Source organism: Microcebus murinus, chromosome 2 (assembly GCF_040939455.1).
Source record: "Microcebus murinus isolate Inina chromosome 2, M.murinus_Inina_mat1.0, whole genome shotgun sequence".
NCBI lineage: Eukaryota > Metazoa > Chordata > Mammalia > Primates > Cheirogaleidae > Microcebus > Microcebus murinus.
Window position 1 is genome coordinate 120,999,297 of NC_134105.1, and position 17,110 is coordinate 121,016,406.

Consider the following 17,110-nt stretch of genomic DNA (forward strand, 5'->3'; position numbering starts at 1 on the left):
AGATAGAAAGAAACCAGGAAAGAGGAATAAGAGAGATGTAAAGAAAGTTATAGGTATGAAGATGTATTTTTGGTAAGGAAGGTTAAAAGAAAAAGAACAATTTTGTATGAGAAACAATCTTGTGTATTACATTTTGGTCCTAAAGTAAAAGGGTTATTTAAGAAAGAGAAAGGCTAAGACAAAGCCAAGGGCTTAAGCATGTCATCAAAGGTCTGAGTATGTCATGCTAAGGTTTGTGAAGGAGGAATTTATGAAAGAAATTTGTGTGTGATCAAGTTGGCTGTAATTAGAAGGGAATTATTTATGTCCTTCTAAAGATTGAGCTTTGATACTAAAAATATACTGATGTAAAACTAAAAAAAAATTTGTTCTCTTTGTCAAAACAATGAGGTATTTTTTTTTTTTAGTGGTGATCTGCTCTTAGTAAAAACAGCAAGAGGTTTTTGGTTGTTAATTCTGAAATCTTTTACTTTAAATTTTCAATTATCTCCTGAACTGCAGCTTTTTCCTGCTTTATGGTTTTGTTTCTGCCACATTTCTTCCTAAGATCCATTCAGTTTCCCTAATTTCAGGTTAAAAATGCTGTCTTCTTTATTTGGAATGGCAATTTCATTTCCCAAGGTGCAGTTTTCCTCCTGAAGCTTCTCAGAAGCTCAACTTTTCCCGTATCTCGCTGGACACGATTCGCAGTCGCACACCATTGAATTCTGCCGTCCTTTCTCCCTTGAGAAGTTCTGGGATGGCAACTCTCTGCATCAACATTTTGGCAGCTTCTGTAACTTTTTTCTCTGATTCTAACTCTGCTGTTGTGACGTGACAACAAATATTTGTCTCAAAGGCCTAGAAAAGCAGTGTTTTTCTTGAGTATGACCTAATTTTGTGCTCTTTGCTTTTCTTGATGTGTCTGAATTGTTCCATGTAACCAGGAAACTTCCCATGCTGTTACTAAGAACCATGTATTCCCTTACTCAAGGTTCTAGTTTTTCTGTTATGTTCCTCTATAATATGGCATACATTCATAACCTAAGACTTACTCTTCCTGTGTCTGATTAAATTCAAGTATTAATACCCTTTCTTTCTTTTATATATATATATACATATTTTTTTTTTTTTTGAGACACAGTCTTGCTTTGTTGTCCAGGCTAGAGTGAGTGCCGTGGCGTCAGCCTAGCTCACAGCAACCTCAAACTCCTGGGCTCAAGCAATCCTCCTGCCTCAGCCTCCCGAGTAGCTGGGACTACAGGCATGCGCCACCATGCCCGGCTAATTTTTTCTATTTATATTAGTTGGCCAATTAATTCCTTTCTATTTTTAGTAGAGACGGGCATCTCACTCTTGCTCAGGCTGGTTTCCAATTCCTGACCTCTAGCTATCCGCCCGCCTTGGCCTCTCAGAGTGCTAGGATTACAGGCGTGAGTCACTGCGCCTGGCCTTAATACCTTTTCTTCGGGTTTGACTTCCAGGTTTCCCATAAGGAAAGGCAATCACACTAAGAGAAGTTTTACTTTACCTCTTTGGTAAGTGGCTTGGACAAATATTTTGCATTTTATCAACATAATTTCAAGTCATCTTTGCAAGGTTTTTGATTACTTGCCAAACTCAGCTTTGAAAAGGTTAAGGTTTTTTACATCTATGTAACTTTCTGTATATCTTTTGAAATCTTTTGATTTCACTCTGGTTAAAAGAGTGACTATTATTTCCACAGTGACCTGTGATCTTATTTTGATCAAGTGTTTTAAATCCCTTTGGCATCTTTGACATGGTTCCCCGGTAGTAAAATTCTAAATTAAGTCTCCTTGACCTGACATTAACTTTGAGATTTTTTGGTTGGGCCCCTGCAGAGTTTCAAAGGATTTATCATCTCTCACCTTGCAGAGATATCAAATGATTAGGCTTATTTGGTAAATTATATGGGAAGCATAGTCAAATGATAAGTGATACGAGATCTTTCAGTTACATTTATGAGTATGTTATTTATATAATGGTTCTAAAATTTTATAAAATTCTTAAAAATCTAATATGTCATTGGTCATAATTCTGATTTTTATGTTGTATGCCACAATTTTTTTTCTTGTCAATTGCTTATTATAATGAACTTCCATCAGATTTTTAACCATGGCTATTTTAAGTCTCTGTCATCTATAGTTATTGTTTGAATTTTTCTGTAAAGAAACTGATGGGTTCATGAAACTGCTAATCAAGATGACGCAGAATAAGAGTTAACTACATGAAGTTGAATAACTGATGAAATTGAAGTTATTGTGATTTTTACTTGAAATATTAGTTCTTTACTTAAATGTTTTATTTTTCAGATTTAAGGAAACTTTTCTAAGCTATCTATAGCTTACAGCAATTTGGTATACTTTTGTAAACAAAGGTAGAAACATTTGCTTTTTCTCCTTATCTAATTCCTCCAAAATTCAGAAATTATCCATGAATATTCTTATTTTCTTTTTGCAGTATGGTTATTTGCATAAATTCAATAAGAATCTTCTCTCTTTAGAACAGGATACAATTGGAAACATTGGTTATATTACCAAGGCTTTGACTGAAATATTATATTTGAGAATGTGTATAGAATGCCTAACTTCAGGAGTTTTCAGCCTTACAGTGAGTGAATAAAAATTATCACTTCCTAATAGGCCTAAGAACTTTATAACTACAAGTAAAATCTAAAGTCTACCTTGGTTTGGCTTCCTAGCCTCAAGAGATTTTAAAATCTGAGATTCCTATGTGATAAACATAGAGAGAAAAAGTTATATTTTTAAAAGAAAAACTATAATATACCTGTTATTAGATGATAGCCCTGTGCATTGTTTTCAAGTTCTTGTTATCTACCTGTAGACTGAATTAAATCCTGAATTCTTCTAGGTTCCTCCTATCCAACTTTCTAACACAGAGTTACTAAAAATGGGAAATATTCTGTTCCCAAAGCCTAATAAGCTGAAACTAGATAAATATTAAGAGCCTTGTCTTGTGTCTGATGTGTGGGTCACCAAAAGTTCACCAAACTACCCAATGCCATAACCAGAGACATTCAAATTGCAAACCAGGACAAGACGTTGATGGCTTCATGTTGTAGACAGCTTTTCCAAAGATTTTGGAAGAAGACTCCATATTTTAATGAGCCTCTTACCTCTCTTAAGGCCTACCTTTTTCATTTGGCAGGCTAATGGTCATTCAATTTATTCAATTGGCTGTCTTTAAGCCTAGGTTCATGGTTTAAAATGATTATGCAAACTGGGATTGTCATATCACTATTAATTTTACTTTGTATTTTCACTTCTTAAACTTTGTACTGGTTACCTGTTAAATTTTTGCAGAAGTGCAACTCCTAATAGATAATGTTGGCCCAGCACTTTGAGATGATGGCAAATGCCTGTGGAACAGGCAAAATTAAGCTTAACAACAGACTCCAGGTAGACTTAGCCTGAGAGCCCACTCCCTTCAAACCTTCCTTGTTGCTTACATATGGCCGAAAGTGTTTGAAATTGGCTCTGAGCTGCCATTCAATCCCTCCAGTGTGAGACCAGACCAGCAACCTAGGACAGGTCCATCCAACACCAAGGGACAATCAAAACCTAATTAAGGGATGACTGATCAGTGATGCTTTTTGGAGAAAGGTCTTGATCAAAAGGGGAAATGTGAAAGTTGTCAGAATTAAAATTGAGTACTTGTGTTTAAAAAAAATCCCTGACAAATAGAGCTGGGGAAGGTTATGAAGGAATGACTCTCATGCATAAAATGACTGATAACAAAGGCTATCGAAAAGACTTGGCTAAAACCACGACCTTGCACAAAGGCCATTGCAACTTTACACAAAAAAATACTTCTGTGAGAACATCTGCCCAGCAACTGCCTGTCCAATTTGGATTGGTGCTGCCCTTGTTATTGATCCTTGCAGCTAAGAATAATTATCTCAAAACAATTAGGTGAGTCTCCTCATTTTTCCTTTAAAGGCTTTGCCTCCCTTTACTTCCCTGAATGTGCACATGATTTACTATGGCATGCGTATTCCTATTGCAATGCCTTTCTCCCAAGTAAGTATTATTTTCTTTTAGAGAGCTTCTCTCTGTTTGTTATGTAGGTCAACAACACAAAGGTATTATGGTTTACCTGAATTAGTAGGTAGTCTGTGATTTCCTATCTTCTAGTTCCCTAGCTGGATGTTGTCACCAAGCCAACTGTATACTTATGAAGACTTCCAAACAGTTTTCTCCAAAAACACCCTGAAATAAAATGCCTAAAAAATTTACAGAGACTGCTTCTGAGACAAAAAGGAGAGAAATCAGACTATTGGAAATATTCTCAGAATCCATGTCATCTTCAATACACATGTATTATTTCTTCCATTTTGATTTGACTACTTAGAGAAAGAGGAGGCAGGGATCTGAAATGTCTTCTCCTTTTGTAATCTGACTTCTTTTGGGGTCTCCTTGACCACAGACCTCCTATATTCCTCTAGGGGATTCATCTACTTTAGTCAGGTTTTCACATCATTAGCACCAGTCCTCCAAACTGTCTCTGTCAAGGTCACTAATAAGCTTGTCATCTTGCCTCTTCTCTCAGCAGTTTATTCAACACAGTCAATCTCTCTCTCTTCCTTGAATGCTTTCTTTACTTGGATTTTAGGACACTACAGTCTCCTGGGTCTTCCTCTTCTCTCAGTACCTTCTCCTTTTCAGGCTTATTTTTTCCTCAACCTCCTAAAGTTGGAATGCCCTACCTATTAATTGTAATTCTCAGGGCAACCATGAAGAAAATAGCTCAAAAATATAATAAAAGAAATGACAAGTGAATTAAAATGCAACACTAGAAAATATCTTCAAAAATGACATTATGTAAGACATATTATATGTCTTATTTAATATAAGACATATATGTCTCATTTAATGTAAGACATATAATATAATATCTAATATCTAATCTTTAAAAAAAGACAGAAAAAATCAAAATGGCATAGGTAAATCCTACTTTATTGATAATTACATTAAATATAAAGAGATTAAGTGCTCTAATCAAAAGGCAGAAATTGATGGAATGGATAAAAAACCATGATAAAACTGTGCTGTCTACAAGAGACATTTTAGATTTATAAATAAAAATAGGCTGAAAGTAAAAGCATGAGCAAAGCTATACCATGTAAACAGTAATCTCTCAAAAGAGAGCTGAATTGTCTGTATTAATATCAGACAAAATAGGCTTTAAGATAAAAATGTGAGGAGATAAAGAAAGATATTTTGATAAAGAACTATGATAAAAATAAAGATATAATGATAAAAGGGTTAATATATCAAGAAAATATTAATAGAACAATTATAAACATATATGCACCTAACAAACAGAGCCTCAAATACAGCAAAAACTAACAGAATTAAAGGAAAAAATAGACAGTACAACAAACATAATTACATAATTCAATACCCTATTTTCAATAATGGATAGAACACCCAGAAAGAATTTCAAAAAGGACATAGAAGACGTGAAAACATTATAAATCAACTAGACCTAGTAGACATTTATATAAAATTCCATCCTAAACCAGCAGAATACTCATTTATCTCAAATACACATGAAACAGTCTCCAGGATAGACTATATGTTAAGCAGTAGAACAAGTCTTAATAAATTGAAAGGATTTAAGTCTTACAAAATGTATTCTCTGTCTGTAACTGAAATAGATAACAGAAGGAAATTTGGGAAATTCACGAATTCATGGGAATTAAACAACATACTCCTAAATAACCAGCAGTTTAAGGAAGTAATCAGGAGGGGAATTACAAAATACTTTGAATTGATTGAAAATAAAAACACTACATACCAGAACTTATAAGATGCAGCTAAAACAGTGTGTAGAAGGGAAATAATTGCTGTAAATACCCATACTAAATAATAAGAAATATTTCAAATCAATAACTTAAACTTCACCTTCATAAAGTAGAAAAAGAGAAGCAAATGAAACTCAAAGCCAGCAGAAGGAAGAAAATAATAAAGACCAGAGCAGAAATAAATGAAATATGAATGGAAAAACAACACAGAAAGCCAATTAAAATTTCTTCTTTGAAAAGATTAACAATATTGACAAACTTTTAGCAAGACTAATGGAAAAATACGGAAGACTCAAATTACTAAAATCAAGAATGAAAGAGGGAACCTTACTACTGACCTGACAGGAACAAAAATGATTATAGGACAATATCATAAAAAACTGTATGCTGACCAATTTAATAGCCTAAATAACATAGAGAAATTCCTAGAAACACACAAATTACTGAAATTATCTAAAAAAGCAATAGACAATCTGGGTAGTTGTATAACAAGTAATGAAATTGAATTAGTAATCAAAAACCTTCCTACAGAGAAAAGGCCAGGCCCAGATAGAGTCACTGGTGACTCTACCAAATGTTTAAAGAAGAATTAACCTCAATTTTTCTTAAACTCTTCCAAAATACAAAGAAGAAACACTTTCCAACTAATTCTATGAGAGTAGTATTACTCTGATACCAAAACTTAAAAAAGACATCACAAGAAAAGTAAATTACAGACCAATGTCTCTAATGAATATAGACACAACAATCTTAAAAAATATATAAGCAAAGTGAATCCTGCAACATATAAAAAAGGATTAAATACTAGGACCAAGTGGAATTTATCCAATGAATGCAGAGTTGGTTCAACATACTTTGAAAATCCATCAGTATAACACACTATATTAATAGGATAAAGGGTAAAACCACATAATCATCTCAAAAGTTGCAAATAAAGCATTGACAAAATCCAACACCAAAAGTACAAGTAACCCTAAAATAGATAAACTGAACTTCATCAAAATAAAGACTTTTGTGTTTCAAAGGACACTATCAAGAAAGTGAAAAGACAACCCACAGAAAGAGAGAATGTTTGCAAATAATATATGTTATAAAGGATTAGTATGAAGAAAATATAAAGAGTTTACAACACAATAAAAAGATAAATAACACAATTAAAAATGGGCGAATAGGTATTTCTTCAAAGAAGATAAAGTGCCCAGTAATCTCATGAAAAGATACTCAACATCATTAGTCATTAGGGAAATGTAAATTTCCACAAGGAGATACCACTTTACACCAACTACCATGGCTATTATAAAAAAGACAGGCCAATAAAAAGAATTGGTGAGTATGTAGAGAAATTGGAACTCTCATACATTGCTGGTGGTACAAATGGTACAACTGCTTTGGAAATACAGTTAGCTCTACATTAGACATGGAATTACTCTATGACCTAGCAATTACATTCCTAGGTATATGTCTAAGACAAAAAACCCCCAAAAAACAAAACAAAAAAACCCCCCTATATCTCTACACACACACAAAAAGTGTATATGAACATACACATGCTACAATATGGATGAACATTGAAAACATCACACTAAGTGAAAGAAATCAGACACAAAAGACCACAGGATGTATAATTCCATTTATACCAAATGTCCAGAATGGGCAAATCCACAAAGACATAAAGTAGATTTGTGATTGCCAGGGGCTAGAGCAGGGGAAAATTGGGAAAGATTGCTAATGGGCATGGAGTTTCTTTTGGGGGTGATAAAATGTTCTGGAATTAGATGGTAGTGATTGTTATGCAACTTTGTGAATGTATTAAAAATGACTGAAATGTATATTTTTAAAAGGTAAATTTTATGGTATATGAATTATATTTCAGTTAAAAAAACCCTCTTATTAAAAGAGTCAGAAGTTGGGGAAAGTTGCAGTCATTCTTGACCTTTACCATCATACATCCAGTCCACTAGGAAATCCTGCCAGGTATACTTCCAAATATGTCCCCAAGCACACCAATTCTTACCACCTCCATTGCTGCTTCCCTAGAGCAGGCAGCCATTGTCTCTTCCTCAGTTGTTGTGCGGGCCTTCCCACTGGGCTTCCTGCTTCCTTCCATACTTGCCCTGCTCTATTCTCATCACAGCAGCTAGTGTGGTGCCATCATTCTTCCGCTTAAACATCTCCCATGTCTTTCCACTTTAACTGGAGTAAAAGCCAGAGTTGTTCTTACGGTCCACAGGCTCCAGAGCTATACAGTCCAGCATATAGCCATTAACTACACGTGGTTATCGAGCACTTGAAATGGAACCTCAGTAAACGAGGACATCTTAAGCGTGTTTGGAACAACTTATGTGTGTGTATGAATCTACTTTTCTAACCGTGAATCTGGTGTAGTTTTTAGACTTAGCATTTGAAGTACAGGTTGTATTGGTTTGCTGGGGCTGCCGTAACGAAGCACCACAGCCCAGGAGGCTTACACAGGGATTTGCTTTCTCATGATTCTGGAGAGTCAAAGTCTGAGAATGAGGTGTGGCAGAGTTGGTTTTGTTCTGAGGCTGCTTTCTTTGGCTTGCAGATGGCCGTCTTCTTCCAGTGTCCTCACTCGGCCTTCCCTCTGTGTGTGTCTGTGTCCCGATCTCCTCCTCTCACAGGGACACCGTCATATTGGATCAGGGTCCACCAATATGACCTCATTTTACCTTGTATTTTTCAAAACCAGTCAAATTTAGCAGCAGAGGATTGTATAGCAACCTCATTTTACCTCGATCACCTCTTTAAGGCCCCATCTCCAAATAGAGTTATGTTCTAAGATGCTGGGGGGTCAGGACTTCAACGTACAAATTTTGGGAGAACACACATTAGTCCAGAACATGGATAAAAATTGAGTATCCAAATTGAGATGTGCCATAATTCTAAAACATATACCAGAATTTGAAGATATAATGATGAAAAAAAAATCTAAAACATCATTTTTTAAAAGACAGAGTCTTGCTATGTTGCCCAGGCTGGCCTCAAACTCCTTGGCTCAAGCAATCCTGCTACCCCAACCTCTCAAGTAGCTGGGACCACAGCTGCATGTAAAATAACTTTTTCATAATTTCTTTTTTTTTTTATTTATTTATTTTTTATTTATTTATTTTTTTTTTGTTTTTTGTACTTCAGGTTGATGTATCATAATTTCTTTTATATTGGTTACATATTAAAAAATAGTATTTTAAATATCTTGACAAATAGAATATATTATTATTATTTTTTCTTCTAGAATATATTATTAAGTCCATTTTATCTGCTCCTTTTTTAATGTGGCTACTAGAAAGTTTAAAATTATATCTGTAGCTCACATTCTATTTCTATCTTATTGGCCTCCCATTACCCAGCTGATCCCATTTCCTGCTATTCTCCCCAAGTCTCTCGGTTCTAGTTTCACTGGTGCACCTAGAACTCTGAGCTAACTTCACATCAGGGGCTTTGCACTTGCTCTTCTTTCTGCCTGGACCACTTTAGCTCCATGGTGATAGTGATTAGCCTCAGAAGATAAATAAATAAGCAAGGGGCGGGGGGTGTTTTAGTCTGATAGGGCTGCCGCAACAAAACACCCTGGACAGGCTGGCTCAGACAACAGAAATTGTTTGCCTCCTACCTTCCTCATGGGACATTATTCAAATGACACCTTCTAGAGACTTTCCCCAGCCACACGCACACACACACACACACACACACACACACACACACACACACACACACACACACACACACCATGAGAGAACAGGTGGAGCAGATTTTTAGAAGGTGCTCTCAGGAGGGATAGTGAGGTCATGAGGGAAGTGAAAAGGGGAAGAAGGAATGAAAGCTGATAAGAGCTGTCACAGCTGTGGGCACAAGGAGATGCTGTGAGAAACTAGGTAGGCCACATCTCGGAATTTTCTTAGGAGCAAGGAAGCTGGGGTGTATCCATCATTTTTCTCTAATTATTTGAGGATTGCTCCTAGAGCCATTCATTCCTTAAGATTTCCATAGGAAAACATTGAAGCTTGAGGTAAAATGCCTTTGGCATGCATGGGAACTGTCCCCCAAAGCTGCAGGGGATCTTGGGGGAGAGCTAATAGTCTCTGCTACACCCTCTGCTATGGACTGAATTGTGTCTCCCCAAATTCATATGTTGACATCCTTACCTCCAATGTGACTGTATTTGGAGATCTCCTTTAAGGAGATGATTAAGATTAAATCATAAGGGTGGAGCCCTGATCCAACAGGATTGGTGTCCTTATAAGAAGAGACACAGAGAGCTTGCTCTCTTTCTCCAGGTGCACAGAGAAAAGCCCATGAGAGCACACATCAAGAAGGTGGCTGTCTGCAAGCCAGAAAGAGAGGACTCACCAGAAACTGCATTTTCTGGCACCTTGATTTGGGCTTCCAGCCTCCAGAACGGGGAGAAAGCAAATTTCTGTTGTTTGAGCCACCCTGCCCAGGGTGTCTTGTTACGGCAGCCCTAGCAGACTAAACACCCCCCTTGCGTATTTATTTATCTTCTGAGGCTAATCACCATCTCACCTACTGTATTTGTACTAATTTACCTAATTGGTTGATTTTTCTCGTCTACTGTTCTATAGCATCTATGAGGACAGGTCCTTTTGTCTCCTTTGTTCTTTGCTGTTTCACAGTGCATAGGACAATGCCTGGAACACCTTGAGTGCTTAATATATATTTGTTGAGTGAATGAATGAATCTACATCTGTGGCTTCAATTGTTGTCAGTACCCTATTGATATGACATGTTAAAAACCACCTAAGTAATTTGTGGGACAGTGCAAAATGAAAACCTGGGGTTCCTCGGTCAAAAATTTCAAGATGGTTACAACAAAGCGCTATACCAAACACAGGATTCCTCTAAACATGAAGTCCTTTGTGACTACATCGGCCACAAGCCCATGAAGCCGGTTCAGTGTGCGATCCCCAAATGACTCTAGCTCAGGCCTCTCCTTTGAACTTCACCCTGTACGTCGCAGCTTCCGCCCTCCCTTGCTTGGCTGTCTGAAGGCCTCTCTTGCTGGCACTCCAAGTGGAGGTCCTGCCTTCGCTCTCACCTGGTGTCTCCCCCTTTGTTGTGTGGCCAGCACCCATCCAGTCCTGCTGCTAGAGTCCCATAGTCCGTCCTTATGACCCCTGTCCCTCGCACACATGTGTGAGTTCTGTCAATTTGCCCCTCACCATCTCTTGAGCATATCTGTCTCCCCAGCTGCACTAAAACCACCTGTGTCCACGTTATCCCAATTCCTCGTCTGAACCACTCCCAACCTTCCCCTGGGATCTTGTGCACCCCCTCACTATTCACACGACAGCCACAGCCAACTCTTTCAAATGCAGACGTGAGCGTCTCCCTCCCCTGCTCACGGTGCTCTCGTGGCTTCCACCGCTCTTACGACAGACAAGATTTGCAGTGTCTTTCAGGGCTGTCTGAACAGTCCCTGCCCTCCTTCCCCGCTGCACCCTGCGTGACCCATCCCCACCTGTCACTGTGCCCGCCGCTGTGCTTTCCCACCAGTCCCCCACACGGTGCTGACAGACAGAAGGTGTGCGTGAATCTCCATGGAAGGGTGAATGGGTGAGTGCATGAGCAAGCGAATGAAGGTGGGAATGGATGCTGTAGCTCAGGAGCACACAGGTGGCAGTCAAGAAGGATGTGGTCTTCCTTTTGGTCCTCCCAGAGCTCTCGTCGGCAGTGGCATGCACGAGGAGGCGCTCTCTTGCTTTTAGTGTGTGGGCGTTGTGCCTCAGTGGGGACGCTGCAGCAGGGAGGCTGCGGTGGCCCAGGACACCTGTCACCACCCGCAGGACACCACCAGAGTGCAAACCACTGACTCGAAACACGGCACATTTGTCTCTGCCACCTGGGTGCAGCAAGAGTGAGTGTGAGGTGATAGTTTCTGTTCCTATTCTCTTTATAGGTCAGGACCTGGAATGGTTGAATGGCTCTGAAGGTGGCTATGAGTCCTTTGCTCCTTTATAGCACCAGACAGAATCGGGCCTGGGGGTGGCAAGCTGCTCTCCTAAGCTCAGGCCACTGGAGTGGGGCCCGGAGACAGGTGAGTGCCCAGCTCCACCTCACCCTCGCTGCTGGGGCAGTGGACCTTCCCCGAGAGCGCACCTCTGTCAGGGGGAGCTTCCGGTCCGTTCTGAGGGGCACAGACAGACACGCCCTCCTAGGTGGGGCTTCCGCGCAAAGCTTGAGGGCCAGGCGGGACTGAGACACGTGGGCATCTAGAACAAGCGCCTTTCCAAATCAGTATTCTTTGCTTCACATTCACGTAGAAGTGGGGCCAAGGCTCTAGGCCCTGAGTAGGGGAAATGGCAGGAAAGGGCTGATGGTAGTGCTCTGCTTCTCTGTCCCTTGGGCTCAGAGGGACCCAGTCAACACAACAGAAATCCACAGATCCCTAGAAGCCACACCGAAGCCCCTTTCCTGAAAGCTCTCTATTGGAGCACGCCCTTTGCAGGCTCACGCCCTTTGCAGGCTCACGCTGCGACCTAGAGGTGTGGTCTCCCGGGAGGAGTTCTGATGAATACGGGGTCTCGGTGAGGAGCCCTTACCCCACACACCGGGAAGATTGCTATGAAGTCCCTCTGTGATGGCTGCTGTGTGCCTGCTGGGGTGTCTCTGGTCCAGACTCCAGTCCCAGGTAGCATGGGGCTGGAGAATGGACTGGAGCCCACTGTCCTGAGAGAGCATGTGGCTCTGAGACACAGCCTGGCCTGTGGGGCTGGCCTAGACGCGGGTGCTCTGTGCCAGCCCTGAGCGCTCTGTTCCCCTCGCCCACCCTTGCCACCTTCCTGCTCTATCAGCTACCCCCAGAGCAAGCTGGCGCTCTTACTTTTCCCAGAGCATTTTCTTAAGGCAAGAAGTTGCTTTGGGGAACCAGGTTAGTGAAATTTCAGGCCATCCCACTGGTGTGAAGGTATTTGAGATTTAAGGCTGGTCTTCAACGTCTTTAACCTTCTACCAACTTAATATGTTCCTAGTAGTAACATCTGCTGTGGAGCATTTTCTGCCTGTTTCAGCATTTGCCCCTCACAATGGTCTGTGAAGTAGGAAGGTTATTCTTGATCCCATTTTGCAGATAAAATGAGATCTCTCTAAGCTTCAGAGAGACAAAAGGACTTCCCTGAAGGCATGTTACCGGTAAGAGGTAGAATGGTTTGATTGCAAGTCCAGTGGTTTTTTCCTCTGTCCCTCACACAGTCTCAAGGTTTGCTCTTCATGAATATTTTAGATGTCTATTCTAAATTTTAGCATAATTAAAGCTGTTAATTAAGTCTCTTTCAAAGGTATTATACATAATGCAATCAATTCGGTTCAGTTTACATCAATTCTGTACTGAGTCCATACAGAATTCTGGGCTGAATATTAGGAATAGAAATGGAAAAACCAGCCTCTGCCCTCAAAATGCTCTCAGATGAGGGAAATTAACTTCTCACTGGCGCCTTCCTACTTTCTTCCGAATCTCCCCTAGCCCTCTGGGAAGAAACCAACCCTTTACTCTGCCAAGCTGGAGGCCTTGCCTCTTCAGAGCGGCCTGGGCTCAGAAGAGAAATAAGCAGTTCCGGAAATCCGGTAATGCACTGCAGCCAGACCCTGACAGGAGAGACCCTGCGTGAGCTGCTTCCATGTCTCTCGATGTCAAAGAAGACCCGTGGTGAGGAAGAGCGTCGGAGAGCGGTGCGCCTCCTTTAGCGCCAGCATGTTCCTCCAGCTTTCCTTCTTGGCCGAGAGCTCTGTGGCTGGGCACATTCCTGAAGAAGGGGCCTCGCTGGAGTTTCCTGAGAGACTGAACAAAACCTGTCTGTCTAGACAAGAGAAGCAAAGATGAAGGCAGTTGACGCGGCTACACTCACGTGTTGATCCAATCCCAGGTGACCTTCACAGCTAGCATGCTGTTACAGAGATCTTGCTATGGTGACTGCATTTCTGCAGTTTCTTAACACAAAACGGGACCAAGTAGCCCACCAGGCATGGCTGGCACAATAGGAAAGAAAAATCAACATTGCAATATCTCTGAAAAAGAACTGCTGCCCGCCCCAACCGTGCCCTTCCTGTGCACTGAATTGCTTGTTTGGAAAGATGAGTCTGGTAAAGGGCTTTAGCCGTGGATGTGCTTTTCTGCCACCAGCCGGGGCTGCAGTCGATTTCTTTCATGGACAGCCACGTAGTTTTCCTTTTTGCTTTATTTCTATTCTTTTTTTTTCCCTGTATGATTACATTTACTTACAATTCTATTTTTTTTTAATTTCAGGATATTATGGGGGTACAAGCGTTTTGGTTACATGTTAGACTTTGCCACATCCAAATGGTGATTTGAGGGGTGCCCTTTCCCCTCCATTCTTGTGGCACATGAAGAGTTTTCCTTGGCTAGAGGTCTGGTTAACTCTTTGCTTTTCCTAGTGTCGAGGAATGTTCTCTTCTCGTAGGCATGTGACTTTGATATTCACATTCTGCCAGGGAGCACAGGCAGAGATACTGGCCTTCCTTGCTCTGCTGTCCACAATCCTGATCCTGGGAATCATTCTTAGGAAGAATTTTGGGACAAAATCTGCCCTTTCTTCTATCTTTAGTGCCTAACTTGTCCTTGATTTCTTTCTTCTTAAGAAACCTTTAGGACATATGAGATCATGAAATATTTGGGGATTTTAAACAATCAATACCGTTTATTATTGTCTATGAGGTGAAACAACAGAGACAAAGGTCTAATTTACAAGTGACTCTTGATTTGAAACCTAATTGATTCCTGGAGAGTCATGACAAATTAAGCCATCACAGGCTTAATTTTCTAATTTTCTGTAAGCCCTGTCTTAGAAAGTCCACTCCCTACCTTGGAATCTAATCTCCTACCACAACAATATCCAGAGTTATTTCTGATAAAATGCAACTAAAATAAAACACAGAGATATGCTTTTCAAACATTTATAAATGATATAAAGATAAATGCAATAGAAAAGCTATAACAATGTTTCATTTGGGGAATTCTTTTGTCTTTTGGACTAAAATGGATTAGTTGAAGCTTCTTGGAATGTTGCTTCCAATAAATCTGGACTGAGATTATCTTCTTTCTGTGACAAGTCTCCCTATAACCATGGCTCTGAAATGAGGGTGACTGTGCCCCCCACGAGATATTTGGCAAGGTCTGGAGACATTTTTGGTTATTACGACTTGGTAGCGGTGGTGGTGGTCCTATTGGAATTTAGTGGGTACAAGCCAGGGCTGCTGCTAAATATTCTGTGATGCACAGGACAGTTCCCCACAATAAAGAATTACGTGACCAAAGTGTCAATAGAATTGCTACTTTGGAACCATGCTTTATAGCAAGCATGGGTATTTCAAACTGAATTAAAATTCAGGTCATTTCTTTCAAAAACAAAGAAAAAAAGAGGGTTGCAAACTAGATTTATGTGAATACCTCTCAGTCTTTAAATGGTACTGGATGAGGGTTTGTGAGTAGGATAGGAGGGCAGGTTGTTCCTCGTTGGTTGACTTCTTTAATGATCCTTTGCATTTCCAAGTCAATAAGTCAACTGAGTTACCTTTAATAGCAACCCAGGTTGTCATTGTTGCCAACTGTTACAGTGTATCTTTGGTTGCAAATACAAGTTTTGGTTATTACTCTGTAGGTTTTATTTAGGGGAAAAAAGTCAGAAAAAGTGAGCATGGCTCACAAATCAAGCCAAGGATTTCCTGTATACAGACATAATATACGCATTCCCCCATAGGTCTCACTGTTTTTCTTGTATAGCTAACATATTGAATTTTCATAATTACTGCTACATTTCTTGTAATTTATGTTTGTTTCCCAGAAACCTCTAAAGAGCTTTTTGTTTGTCTTGGAGAGTAGACCTAGAGCTTTCACACAGCTATGGATGAATGCTTAGCAGTGGTCTCTGATGAGAGCAATTTTTATTTAAAGCATTGAAGGATATCAATGTCTGAAAGTGCCAGCACCTTTCTGGAGGCTTCCTTTGGTGCCCCACCCCCTACCCCAGGAGGATTCCAGAGTAGTCAGGATTTTTCCTTAACTTTTTGGATTCAAGAAGCTCCTTAATTACCACTTTTCGTAGTGTTTGAAATGTGTCTGAGTTTTCAAAAATTGTCAATATTGAAATGACAACGCTCATTCTAATTAACTGAGTTCTTTCACTGTATTTCTCTTTCCATTTCCTCGTGAACACATAAACATCAATTTGGAGATGTTACCCTAACACATCTTTGAAGCAAGGGGCCTTCCTCACATACATGTGGATGATCTGAATTGGTAAAAACAGAATAAATGTGTGGCCCAAGGGCCACAGTTGGCCGAATACCTTTTCTAGAGTGACTTCCCCAGCAGAGGAACATCTATGGGGAAGGAACCGCATGTGATTGCTTACCACCTTGCAGCTGTGTGACGGTTAATTGCATGTGTCACCTTGACAGGGCCACGGCGTGCCTGGATTGAACGCTGTTTCTAGTGTGTTCTGTGCGGGCGTTTCTGCATACGGTGGCGTTTGAACTGGCAAAGGCCGGGGGGAAGGACACCGCGCCCCCATGAAGGTGGGCGACTTCCAGCTCACTGAGGATCCGAACAGAACCGACAGGTTGAGGAAGAAGCAATTTGCCCCTTCTTTCTTTCCGCCTGCCCATTGTCCTTGGCCTGAGGCTTACAGCACCAGCTCATCTAGCCCCCAGGCCTCCGCACGTGGACTGAATGACGCCACTGGCTTTCCTGGGTTGCCAGCCTGCACATGACAGACTGTGGGGCGTCTTCATCTTCATAATCTCCTGAACCAATTCCTCATAATAAATCTCTCTTTCTCTCTCTCTTATATGAAACATGTATGTATATATGTATGTGTATGTATTCTATCAGTGCTGTTTCTCTAGAGAAGCCTGACTAACACAGACTGGTATCAAACAGAGTTTCTGGCACTTAGTATGGATTTAATAAGTGTATGGCAAGGGAATTAATAAAATATCTTTTCACTGAACAAAAAAGAGAGAAAGACCAAATCTCTTTGGGGGAGATGTTTCATCTTTTTGTACCTCCAGAGTCAGCACTGGGTCTTGTGTATACAGTAGGCACTCATTGAATGTGGATGGTGAGATGAGTGAAGAGGAATGAGACTCATTTATGTGTGGATTTATGTGTCCGAGGCATCTCTCTCTATAATTCCTTGACACCTGGGCCGTGGGGAATGCTGTACCTGCCACACGAGTGGGAAGACACAGGCTCAGAGGCCCAGATTTTGTGGTGATGTCTTATTCCTAACT